At 37.3% G+C, this 20,663-nt stretch overlaps 1 non-coding gene across 1 annotated transcript; it reads right to left on the bottom strand.

Annotated features, from left to right (window-relative positions):
* Positions 1-19,773: 19,773 nt before the first annotated feature.
* Trnak-uuu (transfer RNA lysine (anticodon UUU)) lies at positions 19,774-19,846 on the bottom strand. Its single transcript has one exon. It is a non-coding gene; the product is annotated as a tRNA-Lys (tRNA).
* Positions 19,847-20,663: the final 817 nt, after the last annotated feature.

The following is a 20,663-nucleotide window of genomic DNA, read 5'->3' as shown; positions in this document are numbered from 1 at the left end:
AAAGAAAAGACAGGTTTTCACTAAGCAACCCAGGTGGCTCCCAAACCCACTAACACATACTGGCTTCTTTGACATCACTATACCACACCAGAATTTTAAGCACTTATACTGTAGAGCTGGGTTACCATACTTGGACCAGTTCCCTTTTTTTGTGGTGGGTTTTGTTTGTTTTTGTCTTGTTTGTTTTTGTCTTGAAAGTTTTAGTGACTTTCATGCTGGTCTTACTTCAATATTATTACAGAGTTCACTAGCATCTATAAAGTAGATACTCTGGGTTGTGTTGCTATAAGTGTTTTATGATGCAGATCTTACTTTCAGCTCAGGGTCCAGGGTCACTAAAGCAGTTAATAAAACTAAGGAACATTCTGGATGCTCTAACACTAATTATTTTATTCTCTATCTAAAAAACAGTTGATTATATGACTCTTAAAACTCTCTTTCTTTGAATCCTCTTAATGACACAGAAAACTTTAGTTTCTCATTTGTTTAATTCACATTCTCTCTCATACTTACCAGTAATACATTTTTCAGATGTGTATCATTGGATCCACTGCAAATTTTTTGTTATGTGTACCAGTAGCAATATCTAGAGTGGAGCTGTGCAATGGGCTTGGCCCTGGTCACTGCCTGCAGGGCAAGTGTTGTCTCAACATGGCCTTGGATGGAATTTCTACTCCAAATCTTCGCTTCTTTCCCTGCCCATTTTCCTAAGTACTCCATCCTGACATGTAATTCTGTGAGATATTCAACATTACTTCCACAAATTTATTTTTCCTTTTATTATCTAGTGCTGCACCAGCTGCTCATCTCCATGATGCCTAACTGGGAAAAAGTGTTACTAGGAAATGTGGTGTATCTAACACCTGTAAAGGAATGCGGAGACTGCCACTGGTTTACTTGGCAGAGTGGAACAGGAAATTATCAAAATCTTTCCTACTTGCCAAGAATGGAATTCAGCAGCAGTGCGAAAACTAATCAAATCATTGCCTGTGGTCACCTGGCATCAAGTGCCCCTTTTCAGGGATGGTTTTGGGGAACTGAGTTGCTCCCTTAAGAGAACAGTATGATTTTCATGAGGAATTTACGGACTTAGAAAAAGGACAGCTGATCTGAACATCAATGGGCTGCCAGAAGAGAAAGAATGACAAGCTAAAATCCTTGAATTCTAGGCTCATAACACTGAGTGAAATCCAGGGAGTTTTTAGGATCAAGATAAAAGAATCTCTTATCTCTTCATTGCTTTAGGGACTGAACTGGAAAAAAAAAAGTGTGCTCTTTTGTATAGGAAGGTGAATTCAATGCTTCTTCTTTTCTCATAAAAATTAAAGTACTGTTAGGGAAATAGTTTATTGGCACACTACTCAAATTCCCACTGATAGTTCACTTGTGCTGAGGAACACACTGAAAATCCTCCTTCCACTTTCCCCAAAGGCAGCCATAGTCACTTACCAGGGTAAGAGATCCTTATGGAATTGAAAGGGAAGAAATTTCTGGAGATGCTTAGATGCATACACCAAGCACATTCTGATCTACTTCACTTACTGGATATTGTAACTCCCTAAGACACATTAGGTCACTTGTGGAGCTCATGGAGAAAACCAATGCAATAGTTGTTGATGTTGGTAGAGCTTGAAAGTAGTTTTACACTGCCTTAAGTGACAGTCTTCTAAAATATGGTAAGTGAAAGCTACCTTGCTAGGTAATGAAAGATCTCAAAAAATGGTACTGAAGAATTAACGAATAAATATTTGTTGGTTCAGGATATAAGGAACATCCATTTTTATAGACTTGATGTGTCCAGAATATCAGGCACACAATTAGGTAGACAAGAGAGCTGATATCCATCCTCTTTTCTAGAAAAACCCAATCAATAACTTCAAAAACCAAATATGTACCTGATGAAAAGATAGAAGTCATCTACCTGTATAGACATAAGAGATTCTCCTCATTGGTGAGGCAAAAGAATAGTCCCAAAGTACTACATTTGAACTTGTGACATTGTAGCATATGTTCTCAGGCCAGTTAATGGCATTATATACTGCTGTTTTTTCTTTGTAATAGAGAAGCCCAGCAATGTTGACTACCTCAGCCAGTGTTGTTCCTCATGCCACTGAATGCCTCATTTAAGATGAAAGGATCTCTCATACATTTCTTTCCTAAGTAAAAGAACTCAGTTTCCAATAATGAGTTAAAGCAATGGTGTAATAAACCATGGATATTTTATAGACTTGTGTATATGCGAGTAAATTATGGAACCAAATCATATAATATCCTTCTTATTTTGTATCTTAATTAAAGTACAGTGCTATTTCTTTTGTACCTGAATCTAAAAACTAAAACCTAGAACTGGAATTTTTATGTTTCCCATTTAAACATTATTATTCTTTATTACGGACTCTTTTTGGAAAGAGAATGTTGATTGTGTGTGTGAAGAGGAGGACTATTTAGTAACTGTTTTATTGAAGTGTAGTGATTTATTAAAATTAATTATTGATTTATCTTTTAGATAAACATTGGTTATTCTTAAACCAGTTGTATACTCAAATCACCACACAGAGATTAGGATTTATTTAGTTAACCTAGAGCACAATGCTGGGCAATAGTTACTCCATCCTAAACCTCCAAGCCTACATAGTTTCCTACCATTCAGATTTTATCTATTATCCTTGATTTTAGTCATATCTTAGGTCCGGTTCATCTCTCCTTATGGTTCCAAGACCTCTCCTGCAGATCTCTGCTCTTCTCCTTCTTCTTTTTCCTCCCTTCCAGAACAGGATGCCCCACCTTATTCTCTCCATTGCACAAAAACATGTTGTTTATTTGACAATTACAGAGAACAAATGGTGGCATGTTTACATAAACCTGAGACAGGTAATACTTAGAATAAGCATCACAATGCAATGTCTGGATTGAAACCAGATAGTGGGGTACAGATATCAGCATTTGAATGAACAAGGGTAAATTGTATACATTCCACAGAACACTATACAGACATGGAAGCAAACAGCAGAATGTGACCAATTCAGAGATTTGTGACCAGTAAGCCAATGGTGTTTACCATGCTGACTTGGATAGTAAATCCAAAGAACTAAAAAGAAAGAAGTCTAATGGTGAATAATTCAACAAAAGCAGTAAGAATCCTATTGCTCTTTCTGAGATTTTTTTTTAATGTGAATGTGTTTAATTGTAAAAGACAAAGAGTTTTCTAGTAATGATGGAATGACTCATAGAAGAAATAACTCCAAAAGTTTATAGAAAAGAAATTTAGAATGAACAAACTATAAATTAATGGTTATATATTTTATATTTTCAGGTATATTTATTTATCAATACTGAGTATAAGGGGATTTTGAATAATGTGAAGATCATCCAAGACACTGGTCTAAAAGACAGATTTAGTCACTGAGGAGACCAAACTGTCTTCTGGGACACTGATGAGATAAATGAAAATTTTAATTAAGAAAGAAAGTCATGTTGCATTGATGTAGGGTTGTTTTGATCAGAAACTGGTAAATGTTTTATATGAATTCTGAGTTAAAGGGACAGTTTCTGATAAGTATATTTTGGAGTCCACCATATGAAACCTTGCCTTACTTGTGATTAAATTTTGCCATATGGATTCTAGGTCGGCATGCCAAATCTGTGTACTCTTTTATTTTGTGTCTTGGAACCTACCCAACTTACTTGGGTTCTTCTATCCACTGGTACTGTTTTTTTTTTTTTTAATTTTGAGAAAATATAAAAAAGGACTTTAAATTTTCATGATTATAGTGCTGTTTATGGTGGCCAAGTGTAATGCTAGCAAGTCTAGTACACTAATATACAGGGATACCATATTGTTTCACCACTGTGTTACAGTCTCAGTATTGCTACAATTAGGTTAAATGGTAATTCTTGATGATAAAGTCTTTTTTTTCCTAAAATTTTATACTTAGCCCCTTGTAGAAATTGTAGCATCTTCTCAATGAGTCTTATGTCTTTTGAATTATTTTATGATTCAGTTCTGTTCTCATATTTCCTTTAATGCCATGGTTTCCCTGAGCCTGCTTTGCTAATGTAAATGTCACTCTTTTTAAAAATTTATAGCTAGCAATTTTTATTAATTCTTTGAGAATTTACATAGGTATATAAAATATTTGACCATATTCTCCTCTCTTCCTTTCCTGATTCCTCTTAAATCGACCTCCATCACTTATCCCCTTCCTAATTTATGGCCTCCTTTTAAATTTTCTTAGGAATACTACAGTGAATCCAATTTATGCTGCCAATATAATCTTGGGTGTAGAGCTATACATTGGTCTAATTACCAGGAACTAAACGCTTAAATAAAACTGAGTGTTCCTTCCCCAGAAGCAGTCAATTGTTCATAGCTTCTCAACTAGAGCTAGGGGTTCCTGGGCCCTTCGTATTCATTTAATGGCACACTTTTTACAGCTTCATGCTGCCATTTCTATGTACTTCTCCATTTATATTACAGGTGTCTCCTTTTCGTGTTAACTCTTCGATCAAAAACAGAACTAAAGTTAAGACAGTCTGACTTTATAGGGCTTGGTTAAGAATAAAAATATTATAACTTTGATTCTGATCAATGAGTGCAGTTGAACTTTCAGACATTCTATTATAACAATCATTGAATTTTTGATGCTTGGCTGACAGTCTTTCTTCTAAACAGTTTTCTGTAATGTTACTATATAATTCAAAAAGTTTTGTGTCTGCCTTCTTGTTTTGAACAGTAGAAACACTAGAGGAAGCTGCAAGAAGGATGATAGAAGAAATTTACTTTATCTTTTTTGTTTGATTTTAACTTCCTGGTTACTTCCTGTCAACTCTTTATCCTGGTCCTCCCACTTAGCTTTAATAGTGTGTGATTTAGAGTGTTTCAATACTTGCAGAAACACTTCAAATGTGTTTCAGCCAGATGGCCCTGTGGCATAGCATCACTCTTCAGTGGTCTGACTCCTACTTTTTTGATGTAACAAATCCCAGGTTAGATTGGAACACTGTATTTCTATGAGGTTTGATCCCCTTTAAGCTTCTATACATGCACTCCAGACCTACTAAGGTGGCTACAGTCTGTGTAGTCATTCCTTCCTCATGAACATAGCTTTTCTTTTTGATGTTTTAATTCTTCAATACATATTTATATTAAAACTTCATATAATCTATTTACATGGATCATTTTGGTTACCATAATGTATTTTATTTTTTATTTTTATTTTTTTGCTGGTCCCTGACTGATATATATTTACTAGACTATATACCTATTGGAAAGATATGTAAAAGCATGTTTGTTGACACAAATATAAACTATAACTAGGAGTGAACTGTTCATTCATTGGCTGTCTTTTAGCATTTGCTACACCAATTCAGATGGAAGAAAAGTCTAAATGCTTTAGCCAATTTCAACTGTATTTCCAGTTTTTATAATTAAAAGTTATATCAGTGAAGCTCCTATTTTATCCTGTTTTGGGATTGTTTGAATAGTTTACAGGAAGATGTCATTTGAGGCCTGGGAAAAGCCTATATTCATCTTGGGTAATTCGAAATAAAAAAAAAAAAAGAATTTCTACAACAGGAAGACTCAGGTACACAGAAATCAAAAGATATAATGAAGTAGGCAGAGGTAGTTTCAAAATAGCAACTGGCTATCCCTTTCAAACCAAAAGGATTAAAACCTATTGAGAGATATGTGTGACAAGAATCACCTATCAAGAACTGTGACCTTCAGCAGAAGTTCTCAATCAACCTGCAAAATGGAGCCAGGGAAACAGATTCCTCTCTAGCCCTCTGATCTCCTACCAGGGTTCCCCATTAGCTGCACTCAGCTGGAAACTGAAGGTCACAGAAATTTCTTTGTGCATTTTATACAGGCCAGTTTCCTGGGGATCAGAAATACTATGTGAGTTAGGAGGACTCATGGCTTGAAAGAATAAATGGAGGACACTTGTTTCAGAAGGGTTACAACACTAAAACATGTTTAAAAATACAAATGTTAAAAAAAGAATATTATTGAATAAGTGAGGAAAATACACTAATGTCTGGAAGGAAGCCCGTAGAAGAACCCATTCACAGAGCACTTCTGGAACATAGACGTTAAACTCCAAAAAGAAATATGCTATCATCTGAAAACACCATAAAATTAGAATGTAAACATTAAAAGTAACATTTTACTAAACATTTTTACATTTTAATTATATCTATCTTTCTATCTCTATCTCATATATCTATATCTATGTAGATATAGATATATCTAATAGATACATTATATATATATATATATATATATACTCTTATGTGATTGATTTATTGATTCATTTGGTTTTTGGAGACAGGATTTCTCTGTGTAACATTGGCTGTCCTAGACTCGATTTATAGTTCAGGCTGGCCTCAAACTCACAGAGATTTACCTGCCCTTGCTTCCTGAGTGCTGAGATTCAACACATGCCTTAGTGTTTGATCTATTTTTTTAATTAATTAATTTATGGGGATAGGAGGGTAAATTATTTATTTGTTTGTTTACTTATTTACTTACTTACTCACTTTTTGAACTTTATGTAGCCTTGAACACCCTCTGGTTGGGACTGAAGTCATGCGTTTGCATGCCGAGTTCAGGAATTTCTTTCCTTTCAGTTTTTTAAAATTTATTTATTTATTCACTTTACATCCTTATTGAAGCCCCTCTATCCTCTCCTCCCAGTTCCATCCTCCCACCCTCTTACCCTTTCACCCCTTTTCTTCTCCTCAAAAAGAGAAGCCCCTCCACACCAAACCTGACAGGGCACATCAAGTCCCAACAGGACTAAGTGCATCCTCATCCCCTGAGTCTCTACAAGGCAGCCCAGCTTGTGGAGTTCTTCTCTACTCTGGGTTTATCTGTCTTTCCCCAAACTCTTCCACAAGACTCCCCGACCTCCTCCTCCTAAAGTTTGGATGTGGGTCTCTGTATCTGTATCTCTGCTCCATCATTATCCCTTCACATCTTGTAGGCAGGGTAAATTTGGGGCAGAAAGTTTTGTGGAGAGTTGGTGCTCCGTCGCTCCACTGGAAGTCCTGATTGGCTATAAGAGGTGGTCACTTCAGTCTCCATATCCCCCTTACAGCTAGGAATCTTAGCTAGTGTCCCCCCACCATTCTACCCAGGAGCCAACCCTGTTGAATGTATCCAGGTTTTCCCAGAGAGGCCCCTGCCGCGTCCATGGGTTTCCCTTCTCTCTCTCAGCTCTCTGGTCTCCTACCTGGTTCTCCCCCAAAACCTGATCCTCACCCTTACTTCCCTTCCCATCCCTTCTCCCACCCAGTGCTGTCTCTTCATTACACTTCCATTTCCTGTTGTATTTTTTCTTCTGATTAGAAGTCAAGATTCTCCCTTGGGCCTTCCTTGTTACTTAGCTTCTTTGGGTCTGTGGATTGTAGAATAGTTATCCTATATTATATGGCTAATATCTAATTATAAGTGCATATATACCATGTGTGTCTTTCTGGATCTGGGTTGCCTCACTCTCGACAATGTTTTCTAGTTCCAGGCATTTGCCTGCATATTCTGTGATTTCCTTTTTTTTAATAGCTCAGTAGTATTTCGTTGTCTAAATGTGCCACATTTTTTTTTTTTTTTTTTTTTCTTTTTTTGTCCATTCTTTGGTTGAGGATCATCTAGGTAGTTTCCAGTTTCTGGCTATTACAAATAAAGCTGCTTTGAACATAGTTGAGCAGGTATTCTTGTTTTATGGTGGGGCATTTTTGGGGTATATTCCTGAGGTATATTCCCAGGAGTGGTCAGGGTGGGTCTTGAGGTTTATCTATTCTCAAGAAAGCACTAGATTGAGTTCCAAAGTGGTTGTACAAGTTTGCCCTCCCACCTGAAATTGAGGAGTGTTCTCCTTTCTCCACATGTGCTGTCACCTGATTTTTTTTGACAGATTTTTTTTGATATGTGTATGACGGAATCTCAGAGTCATTTTGCTTTGCTGATTTACATTTCCCTGATGACTAAGGATCTTGAATATTTCTTTAAGTACTTCTTGTCCATTCGAGATTTCTCTGTTGAGAATTCTCTGTGCAGTGAACCCCATTTTTAATTGGGTTATTTGGTGTAGTGGTATTTAATTCCTTGAGTTCTTTATATATTTTGGATATTAGCCCCCTGTCAGTTCTAGAGTTGATGAAGATCTGCAGGCTGCACATTTTTTTCTATTGACAGTAACTTTTACCTTACAGAAGTTTTTAGTTTCATGAGATCCTATTTATTAATTGTTGATCATAGAGCCTGAGCTGTTGGTGTTCTGCTCAGGAAGTTGCCTCCTGTGCCCATGAGTTCAAGGATTTTAACCAATTTCTTTTCTATTAGATTTAGTGTATCCAGTTTTATGCTGAAGTCTTTGATTCACTTGGACTTAAGTTTTGTGCAGGGTGATAAATATGGATCTATTTTCATTTTCTACTTTTAGATATCCAGTTACACCAGCAACATTTGATGAAGATGGTGTTTTTTTCATTGTATGGTTTTGGCATCTTTGTCAAAAATCAAGTATTCATAGGTATGTGTGTTTTTTTCTGAGTCTTCGATTCAATTCCACTGATTAACCTCAGATAGGTTGATGTTTTAATGCCAATACCATAAAATTTTTATTACTATTTCTCTTTAGTAGAGTTGGAAATCAGGGATGGAGATACTTTCAAAAGTTCTTTTACTGTATAGAATTGTTTTAGATATCTTGGATTTTTTTATTTTTTCATATGAAGTTGAGATTGCTCTTTCAAGATTTGTGAATTTTGTTGAAATTTTGATGGGAATTTCTTTGAATATGTAGACTGATATTTAAGGGAAAATGGTATGAAATTCTTTCATTGTTAGGTCTTTGTGTGGTTTAGGTATCAGGGTAAGTGTGGTCTCATTGAATTAGTTTGGGAATGTTTCTTCTGTTTCTGTTTTCTGGAATAGCGTGAGAAGTATTGGCAATTGCTCTTTGAAGTTCTGGCAGAAATTCTGTGCTGAAAGTATTTGCGAATTTTTTGGAGGGGAGAATTTTAATCACAGCTCCCTTTTTTCTAAAGCAGTGTAGGTCTATTTTCATTGTTTACTTGGTCTGGATTTAATGTTGGTGAGTGGTATCTATCAAAAGAATTGTCCATTTCATTTATTTACCAATTTTGTCGAGTACTGGTTTTTGAAGTAAGAATTATTGTTTCTTTGGATTTGCTCAGTGTCTATTACTTTTTCCCCTTTTTCATTTCTGATTTTGTTGATTTGGATGCTGTCTCTCTGTCTTTTGGTTAGTTTGGCTAAGCGTTTGTCTATCTTGTCGATTTTCTTAAAGCACTACCTCTTAATTTTGTTGATTCTTTGTATTGTTATCTTCATTTCTAATTTATTGATTTTAGCCCTCCATTTGATTATTCCCTGCCATCTATTCCTCTTGGGTGTATTTGCTTGTTTTTTTGTTTTTTTTGTTTGTTTGTTTGTTTTTTCTAGAGCTATGAACTTTCTTCTTATCACTGCTTTCATTGTGCCCCATAAGTTGGAGGATGTTTTGTTTCTTTTTTTTATATAATTTTTTAAAATTTTTAATTAATTACACTTTATTTACTTTCTATCCCTTCTGTAGCCCTCTCCCTCATCCCCTCCCAATATCACCCTCTCTCCATCATCTCCCCCTTGCCCCTATCAAAGTCCACTTATAGGAGAGGTCCTCCTCCCCTTCCACCTGACCCTAGCTTATCAGGTCTCACCAGGGCTACTTGCAATGTCCTCCTTTGTGGCCTAGCTAGGCTGCTCCTGCCACAGGAGGTTGGAAAGGTCAAGGAGCTAGCCATAGAGTTCATGCCAGAGACAATCCCTGTTCCCCTTACTAGACAATCCACTTGGATATTGAGCTGCCATGGGCTACGTCCGAGCAGGGGTTCTAGGTTACATCCATGCATGGTCCCTGGCTGTAGAATCAGTCTCAGATAAGCCCCTGTGCCCAGAAATATTTGGTCCTTGTGGGGCTCCTGTTCTCTCCAGGTCTTTACTAACTCTCTCTTCTTTCATATGATTCCCTGCACTCTGCCCAAAGTTTGGTTATGAGTCTCAGTATCTGCTTTGATACACTGCCAGGTAGAGTCTTTCAGAGGCCCTCTATGGTAGGCTCCTATCCTGCTTCTTGTTTTCTCCTACTTCCAATGTCCATTGCATTTGTTTTTCTAAGTAAGGACTGATCTTCTTACCCTGGGTCCTTCTTGTTTAGCTTCTTTAGGTGTACAGATTTTAGTATGTTTATGTTGTCTTATCTTATAAGTCTATTATCCACTTATAAGTGAGTATATATCATGTGAGTCTTTCTGCTTCTGGGATATCTCATTCAGGATGATCTTTTTTAGGTTCCACCATTTGCCTGCAAATTTCATGATTTTCTTGTTTTTAATTGCTGAGTAGTATTCCATTGTGTAAATGTATCACAATTTATGTATCCATTCCTCCATTGATGGACATCTGGGTTGTTTCCAGGTTCTGGCTATTATGAATAAGGTTGCTACAAACATGATTGAGCAAATGTCCTTGTTGTGTACTTGAGCATCTTTTGGATATATGCCTAGCAGTGGTATAGCTGGGTCATGAGGAGCACTGTTCCTAGTTGTCTGAGAAAGCGCCAGATTGATTTTCAAAGTGATTGTACAAGTTTACATTCCCACCAGCAATGGAGGAGGGTTCCCCTTTCCTCACAACCTCTCCAGCATGTTTTGTCACTTGAGTTTTTGATCTTAGACATTCTAATGGAAGTAAGGGGAAATCTCAGGGTTGTTTTGATTTGCATCTCCCCGATGGCTAAGGACATTGAGCATTACTTTAAGTGTTTTTCTGCCATTCTATAATCCTCAACAGAGAGTTCTCTGTTTAGCTTTGTACCCCATTTTTTAATTCGATTACTTGATTTGTTGCTTTTTAACTTCTTGAGTTCTTTATATATACTGGATATCAGCCCTCTGTTAGATATGGCATTGGTGCAGATCCTTTCCCAGTATGTAGGCTGTCGTTTTTTTTTAATAACAGTGTCCTTTGCTTTTCAGAAGCTTTTCAGTTTCATGAAGTCCCATTTATTGATTGTTCCTCTGCTGTGGTGTTCTGTTCAGGAAGTAGTCTCCTGAGTTCTAGGGTCTTGGCCACTTTTTCTTCAAACTGATTTAATGTATCTGATTTTATGTTTAGGTCTTTGATCTTTAGTTTTGTGCAGGTTGATAAATATGGATCTGTTTTCATTTTTCTACATATAGACATCCAGTTGAACCAGCACCATTTGTTGAAGATGCTGTATTTTTACCATTGAATGGTTTTGGCTTCTTTGTTAAAAATCAAGTGTCCATAAGTGTGTGGGTTTATTTCTGGGTCTTCAATTCATTCCATTGATCCAATATTCTGTTTCTATGCCAATTCCAAGCAGTTTTTATTACTATTGCTCTGTAACACAGCTTGAGATCAGGGATGGAGATACCTCCGGATGATCTGTTGTTGTACATGATTGTTTTGGAAATTTTGTTTGTTTTTTTTTTTCTCCATATGAAGTTGAGAATTTTTCTTTCAAGGTCTGCAAAGAATTGTGTTGGTATTTTGATGGGAATTGCATTGAATCTGTAGATTACTTTTGGCAAAATGGGCTTTTTCACTATGTTAATCCTACCAATCCATGAGCATGGGATATATTTCCATCTTCTGATATCTTCTTCATTTTCTTTTCTCAGAGACTTGAAGTTTTTCTCAAACAGGCCTTTCACTTTCTTGGTTAGAGACACACCAAGGTACTTTATGTTATTAGTGTCAATTGTGAAGTGTGTTGTTTTCCTAATTTCTTTTTTGGCCCTTTTATCTTTGGCATATGAGAGGGCTTCTGATTTTTTTTTTTTTTTAGTTGATTTTGTATCCAGCCATTTTGCTGAAGGTGTTTTTCAGCTGAAGGAGTTCTCTGGTTGAATTTTTGGAGTCGCTCATGTATATTATCATATCATCTGTAAATAATGAAACTTTGACCTTTTCCTTTCCAATTTGTATCCCCTTGATCTCCTTTAGTTGTCTCATTGCTTTAGCTAGGATTTCAAGTACCATATTGAAGAGACATGGAGACAGTGGGCAGCTTTGCCTTATGCCTGATTTCAGTGGGATTGCTTTATGTTTCTCTCCATTGAGTTTGATGTTGGCTATAGCCTTGCTCTATATTGCCTTTACTATGTTTAGTTATATGCCCTTCATCCCTGATCTCTCTAAGACTTTAAACATGAATGGGTGTTGGACTTGTCAAATGTTTTTTGGGGCTCTAAAGAGATGATCATGTGGTTTTTCTCCTTTAGTTTGTTTATATGGTGGATTACATTGATGGATTTCTGTATATTGAACTACCCTTGCATGCCTGGGGATGAAGCCTACTTGGTCATGGTGGATGATATCTTTTATATGTTCTTAGATTTGGTTTGCAAGTATTTTATTGAGTAATTTTGCATCAATGTTCATAAGAGGGATAGGTCTGAAGTTCTCTTTTTTTGTTGTTGAGTCTTTATGTGCTTTAATTATCAAGGTGATTGTGGCTTCATAGAAGGAGTTTGGTAATGTTCCTTCTGTTTCTATTTTGTGGAATAGTTTGAAAAGAATTGGAGTTAGCTCTTCTCTGAAGGTCTGGTAGAATTCTGAGCTGAAAACAACTGGCCCTGGGCTCTTTTTGGAAGGGAGACTTTTGATGACTGCTTCTATTTCCTTGGGGAATATGGGACTATTCAACCTTTCTACCTGATCTTGACTTCATTTAGGTCGATGGAATCTATCAAGAAAATTGTCCATTTAATTTGGTTTTACAAATTTTGTGGCATATTGCCTTTTGTAGCAAGATCTAATGATTGTTTGGATTTCCTCAGTGTCTGTAGTTATGTCCCCCTTTTCATTTCTGATTTTGCTGATTTGTATAGTTTCTCTCTGCCTTTTAGTTAGTTTAGCTAAGGGCTTGTCTATCTTCTTGATTTTCTCAAAGAACCAGCTCTTGGTTTCATTGATTCTTTGAATTGTTTATTTGTTTCTAATTGATTGATTTCAGTCCTGAGTTTGATTATTTCCAGATATCTGGGCCTCTTGGGTGTATTTGTTTCTTTTCTTTCTAGGGCTTTCTGTTGGTCCATTAAGTTACTTGTTTGAGATGTTTCAAATTTCTTCTTGAAGGCACTTAGTACTATGAGCTTTCCTTTTATCACTGCCTTCATTGTGTCCCATAAGTCTGTTGTGCCTTTATTTTCATTGAATTCTAGAAAGTCTTAATTTCTTTCTTTATTTCTTCCCTAACCAAGCTGTTATTGAGTAGCGAGTTGTTCAGTTTCCATGTATGTGTAGTCTTTTTTGCCGTTTCTGTTGTTGTTGAGGTCAAGCTTTAGATGACGATGGTGATAGGATACAAAGTATTATTTCAATCTTCTTGTATCTGTTGAGGCTTGCTTTGTGACCAAATATATGGTCTATTTTGGAGAAAGTTCTATGAGGTGCTGAAAAGAAGGTGTACTCTTTTGATTTTGGGTGAAAAGTTCTATAGACATCTATTAGGTCCATTTGATTTAAGGCCTCTGTACATTCCCTTATTTCCCTGTTTTGCTTCTGACTGGATGATCTGTCCCTTGGTGAGAGTGGAGTGTTGAAGTCTCCCACTGTTAAGGTGTTGGGATCAATGTGTGATTTCAGCTTTAATACTGGTTCATTTACAAATGTAGGTGGTCTTGCATTTGGGGCATAGATGTTCAAAATTGTGATGTTCTCCTGTTGGAATTTTCCTTTGATGAGAAGGAAGTGCCCCACCTCATCTTTTTTGATTAATTTTGCTTGAAAGTCTATTTTATTAGATATTAGGATCACTCCCCCACTTGTTTTCTGGGTCCATTTGCTTGAAAATATTTTTCCAGCCCTTTACTCTGAGGTAGTGTTTATTTTTGTTGCAGAGGTGTGTTTCTTGGATGCAGCAGAATGTTGGATCCTGTTTCAGCAACCGTTCTGTTAGTCTATGTCTTTTTATTGGAGAGTTGAGTCCATTGATGTTGATAGATAATAGTGACAATTAACTGTTAGTTCCTTTTATTGTGGTATTGGTGGTCTTATTATGATTCATTGCTTGTTTTCTTTTAATTTTTGTTGGGAAACTATCTGTATCCTATATTTTCTTTGGTGTAGTTGTTTTCATTGGATTCGTGTTTTCCTTCTAGTATCTTCTGTAGGGCTGGGTTTCTGTGTAGATGTTGCATAAATTTAGTTTTGTCATGGAATATTTTTTTTCTCCACCTATGTTGATTGAAAGCTTTGCTGGGTATAGTAGTCTGGGTTGCATCTGTATCCCCTTAAAGACACTTCTGGCTTTCATAGTTTCTGATGAGAAGTCCGGTGTGATTCTGATTGGTCTACCTTCATATGTTACTTGACCTTTTTCCCTTGCTGCCTTTAATATTTTTTCTTTGTTCTGTAGGTTTAGTGTTTTGACTATGATGTGACGTGAGGTATTTCTTTTCTGGTCTAGTCTATTTGGTGTTCTGTGGGCTTCTTGTATGTTTATGGACATCTCTTTCTTTAAGTTGGAAAATTTTTCTTCTGTGATTTTTCTTAAAAATATTTTCTGTACCTTGGAGCCTGGTATCTTTTTTTTTCATCTATTCTTATTATTCTTAAGTTTCGTCTTTTCATGGCATCCTTGATTTCTTGTATGTTTTGTGTTTGGGACTTTTCCGATTTTACTTTTTCTTTTAGGGAGATATCAATTTCAGCAAATATATCTTCAGCACTCGAGATTCTTTCTTCTATCTCTTGTATTCTTATTGGTGATGCTTACCTTTGCGGTTCCTGATCTTTTCTCTAAGTTCTCAAGTTCCAGGGTTTCTCTGTTTGTGTGGGGTTTTTGTTTTGTTTTATATATTCTAATTCTGTTTTCATGTTTTGCACTATTTCCTTCATCTGATTGAATGTGGATTCTTTTCTTTCTATAATGGCTCCAATTTTTTTTGTTTGTTTCCTCTCTATATGCCACTAATTGTTCCTCTACGTGGGCAAATATATTCTTCTGTATTTCTTTGAGAGCTCTGTTCATTTCCTCTTTTTGTTCTTCTAATAACTGCATAAGCATAGCTTTAAAGTCATTTTCCTGTGTTTCTGCTGAATTAAAATATCCATTGATTTTGGAGGTTGCTGGAGAGGCCATCATGCCCTGATTTTTGTTGGGTGTGTTCTTATGCCAACCTCTGGCCATTTGCTTATATGTAACCTTCACTGTTTTTTCCTTGAGTCTGAACTCTAGACTGAAACCATCTTTTTCTGGTGTCTGGAGTATTCTTCAGGAAGATCAGGGTAGTCCAGTGGTTTCAGTTGTTGCTTTAGCTCTACCTGAGGGAGGAAAAGGCACTGAAGTAGAATTGTTATTGCTGGGGAGTAATCATGTATGTGTGTGTGTGTGTGTGTGTGTGTGTGTGTGTGTGCCTGGGAATTGATTCCCCAGGAGAAGTCCATGGAGATGTTTGCGGTTGGACTCAGATCAGGGTTTGTCCTTCTTCTCCCTGGACTCCTTGGTGCCGTTGTTTTGGGTTCCACAGCCCCTCAACTCACCAATTTGGAGTTTTAGCTCCTCTGAATATGGTGCATGCTGGTTGGCACCATCTTGGATTTTCCCCACTTTCATTTTCATTGAATTCTAGGAAGTCTTTAGTTTCTTCATTTTGTCTCTACCCAGTGGTCACTGAGTAGAGCATTGTTCAGTTCCCATGAGTTTGTAGGCCTTCTGTTGTTTCTATTGTTGCTGAAGTCCAGCTTTCGTACATGATGATCTAATAAAATAAAATGTGTTCCTTCATTTTTCATGTATCTGTTGAGGCTTGCTTTTTGAACAACTATGTGGTCAGTTTTTAAGAAGGTTCTGTCAGGTTCTGAGACGGTACAATTTTTTTTTTTTTTTTTTTTGGTTTTGGATGGAATGTTCTGTAAGTATCTGTTAGGTCTGATTCATCACAACAGTTAGTTTCATTATTTCTCTGTTTAATTTCCGTCTCAATGACTTGCCTATCGGTGAGGGAAGGCTATTGACATCTCCTATTATTAATGTGTAGGGTTCAAGTGTGATTTATGCTTTAGTAATGTTCCTTTTATGAAAGTGAATGCCCTTGCATTGGAGAATAGATGTTCAGAACTGAGACTTCATCTTGGTGGATATTTCCTTTGATGAGCATGAAATGCCCTTCCCCATCTCTTTTAATTAATTTTGGTTGAAAGTCTATCTTATTAGATATTAGAATGGCTACTCCAGTCACTTCTTTTGTCTATTTGCTTGGAAAACCTTTTCTGGTCCTTTACTCTGAGATAATGTCTATCTTTATTGCTGAGGTATTTCTTGTGTGCAGCAGAATGATGGCTACTGCTTTTGCAACCATTCTGTTTGCCTGTGTATTTTTTTATTGGTGAATTGAGCCCACTGATGTTGAAAATTATTAATGATCAATGATTCTTAATTCCTCTTATTTTGATGTTGGTGGTGTGATTGTTTGTCTATACTTCCTTTCGTTTGTTTTTCCTGGTGCGGAATTATTTATTTCCTGTGTTTTTCTTTATTTTTTTTTTCAATGCAGTTTATTCAGGAACCTTGAACAATCATCTGACCCTGGGGAAAGCCAGCCCACTTTAAATAGCCTCTGGGTAGCCAACCCCAGCGTGCCATGTGGGCAATGCAGATAGGTCCACATACATGGAAGCAAGCCAGATCCTCAGCCTTAGCCAAATGTGGAGTTGTTTGTGACAGAGAGCACTCACCATCGGGAAGGTGGAAGGCGGAAACCAGCTCCATCTTTAAGGCATGGCATTATGTAGCTCTCTACAGTTCCCCCTTTTTGTTTTAGACGCATCAGGCAAGAGTAGAGGTCTGATCTCTGATATTAGAAATAAATTGGGACTTTGTACCAATGTTCATTTAGGTGTCATCCACCCAAAGAGCATCAGACCCGTCTGATACCATTTTCTCAGAGGCGGGACCTGGGGCATCAACCCGCATGCAATCAGACATGCTCTTCTCTGGGTTGAAAGTGGCTGACTCTGAGTGCAGTGCTTAGCCTCACATCCTGGGCGTAACATTTTAGCTTTTTATGGTAGCCAACCATGCTTGGGGAGACTGTCCTGCTTCAATGTCTGTAAAGGCCTGAATGATCATGGGTGCATTACGCTGTTGTGAGACTCTAATCTTGCATATACACCACAGGCAAACCAAGGAGACCAACATCAGAAGGCCTGCTAACGCTCCCATGCCTGCCCATTCCTTCAGATGATTCATGGCTGCAGCAATCCATGATGATAATCCTGTGGCTAGTCCTGCGTCCACTCTGGTAGAATTTTCCGTAACAATGGCCACTCTCAGCTGCTCCATCATAGTATCGAATTCTCCAGTCCAATTACTCATGTCTGCTTCCCCAAGTAGATCAGGAAGGTAGGGATTAGGAGGAGATGGCTCTGAGATGAATGTTGCTGGGGACCCCTACAGGCCTCTGGGGGATGACAGGAGATGGAGTATATACATAGATTCTCTTTTTTTCAATTTAAATTTATTTTTTCTTCCCAATTTATTCATTATATATCCTGATTGAAGCCCCCCTAGCTCAACTCCACCCTATCTTACACCACACTTCCTCTCTGTTTTTCCCATCCTTTTCCCATAGTTCACTGGAACAGGGATATCCACTATTGCCATCTGCCCATAGCTTGTCAAGTCTCATCAGGGCTACCTGGATCCTCTTCTTCTGTGGCTTGCAAGGCTGCATCACCAGGGGAGAGTGATCAAATAGCAATCAACTGAATTCATGATAGAGGAAGGCCCTGCTCACCTCATTCAGAGATCCACATGGAGACTGAGTTGCCAATTAGCCACATCTGAGTTGGTGTCCAGGTCTTCTCCATGAATAGTCCCAGGTTGGTGCATCAATCTCTTCAGGAGCTCCTGGGCTCAGACCTTTTAGCTTTGTTGGTGTCCTTCGGGGGTTTCTGTCCCCTCCATGTCCCTCTATTCCCACCCCTCTCTTCTTCCATAAGACTCTCTGTGCTCGTCCCAGAGTTTGGCCCTGAGTCTCAGCATCTGATTCGATCCCCTGTTGTGTGGATCCTTTCAGCAGACCCTCTACAGTAGGACCTCATCCAGTTTCTTTGCTTCCACTGCTTCTGGCATCTATCATGCTTGCTTTTCTGAATGAGATTTAAGCATCCTACCTATGTATGGATTCTTAACAAACTTAACTTGATTCTGGAAATTCGTTTCATGCTAAGTAACATAAAGAAACATTGAAGTAGCCTGACAAATGCTCCCATATATACAAAATGTGCCTATATGTTTGTTTCAACATTTTAATATATAATATAAGATAAAATTTAGAATTAATTAAGTTGTTTCACAACCCTCTAGAAGAATTTTTTTTTCCAGGAGTCTAAGTACACAATGCTTTGCATGGTGTATTTATAGACCACTAATGGAGAAGTAGATAATCATCATAATTAATTGGTATTTTTAGGCTTTGGGACCTAACCACAAGTCTTTCACATGCTGGCTCAAAGTAAAATAGGCTATGGTACAAATTTTTCTTATGGTATAAGAAAAATCCTGCTTATTTTTTTTTTTTTTTGAAATGTAGTTCTGATTCTGGATTATTTAACATTTCAGGCATAGCTATATAAGGCTAAAAGCAGTATCTCTTTTGGACAAAATAAGTTTTAAAAAAAATTACTTTTGAAAACAAACAACAACAACAAAAAAAAAAAGAAAGACAAAAGAATTACATATTCATTGTAGATTGAAACTTTTGTGGCCTGCATTATTTATTGTGTTGTGTTACTGTAAGATCCCCATACTTTATAAGGATTTTGATTATAATGAAACCAAATGGAATTTTTCTCTTTAGACTTACTTGTTAATCTTCCTTTATCTTTTATTTATGTGAAAAGTAATTTTAAATCATTGTTATGAAACAGATGATGATTGTTTGCTTGTTTTATTATAGCTATAGGGAGTTTCAGAGAAGAACCTCAGAGTACCAACTTTCATTTTTGTGTATTGAAACAGTAAGCAACTGCACAGAGGCACAATGAAGATATAACATATCTCTAATTGTAGGCAATTGCTGAGCTTTATTGTTTGTATAATAAATGGAGCAACAACAGCCAGCGGATCCAAACCCTCAGGTCAGAGACTTCAGAACATGCAGCAGTTTTGGAAGACAGGGCAAAACTAGCAGTCTTTAAATAGTTGGGGTTATTTCTGCTCTGCAGAAAAAGAAAGATGGGGTGGAGTCAAGTATGCTTAGCTATTTCCTTTCACATTTGTAAGTTTCCAAAATCACTCCATCTCAAAAGGGTGCACCTAGCGAAGAGGAATGGTGTCAGTTATACTTGTTAATCCCTTTTCAGAAGATTTGTTAAAAAGACAGAACAATAGCTTCTATTTCTCAGCGTTTAGTGATTAGTTGAATAAAATGCTACAATTTGACCTCTGCATTCTTTCTTTTTTTTTTTATTTATTTATTATTTATAGAGCATTCTGTCTGCATGTGTGCCTGCGCACCAGAAGAGGGCACCAGATCTCAATATAGGTTACTATGAGCCACCATGTGGTTGCTGGGAATTGAACTTAGGACCTTTGGAAGAACAGTCAGTGTTCTTAACCTCTGAGCCATTTCGCCATCTCTCCAGTCCCCCCCCCCCCTTTTTTTTTTTTTGAAGGCGGGTACCTACCCACTTCGCTATTTTACTGCACTCCAGAGCGGCAAAAAATCCAACGCCTGAACAGGGACTTGAACCCTGGACCCTCAGATTAAAAGTCTGATCCTCTACCGACTGAGCTATCCGGGCTGACCTCTGCATTCTTATCTCATGAAATTTTGGAATTCGTTCACTGTAGATAGTGTTTAGAAGGAAGTGTATGATGCACACAAGAAAGGAAGAAGTCATGGCTTAATTAGGTTAGCAGGAACTGTTAATCACATGATCCATAGAATGGATATTACTTCCAAAAGATGAGGTATGTACCAGGGTGACTTCTGTGTGCTTCTCATCCAAGATCAGTGTGGAATAAAAAGAGTGGTGTAGCAAAGGGTATGACAAAAGAACAGCAAGTGCTCTTCCACAGTAAAAATATGTTTGTCTTCTTTAAGAGTAGAAAGTAGTCATATGATGATTTCAAAGGCCATGTGACTGCCTGTATTCATGCCACAGAAAATGGCAAGATACTTTCCAATGATGTCAGCAGGCCCAGTTCATTGTACTATTCTTCAAGATCTTATAATAGGGAATATCATTTGAGGTGTAGTAATAGTGAGTGATAGTAAATATCCAGGTGTTATGAAAACTATGTTATCCTGAATCTGGTCAGAAAATGGGGTATACAGTCATCTGATATCTTGGGAAATTCTCCTGCAGTGTTCTTCATCTCCAAAGATCAACCATTCTTTTCCAGAACAGCTTTCAGATTCTTGCTGAGTAACATGATGATATGGTGAATGTGGGGCCTCCTTGAGTTCAACAGAGGCCATTTCCTTTGCCTTAACTCAAGAGTTGAGGTATTGGATATTCATGGTCACACAACATATGCACTGAGTATATGGCCTCTGGGTTCTCATTTCATAAATTTGAACTATGCATAGATTAGAGATGGTGAGCTTTAGAAAGA

This window comes from Meriones unguiculatus, chromosome 20 (assembly GCF_030254825.1).
Source record: "Meriones unguiculatus strain TT.TT164.6M chromosome 20, Bangor_MerUng_6.1, whole genome shotgun sequence".
In the NCBI taxonomy this organism is placed as follows: domain Eukaryota; kingdom Metazoa; phylum Chordata; class Mammalia; order Rodentia; family Muridae; genus Meriones; species Meriones unguiculatus.
This window is presented reverse-complemented; position numbering and strand designations above follow the sequence as displayed.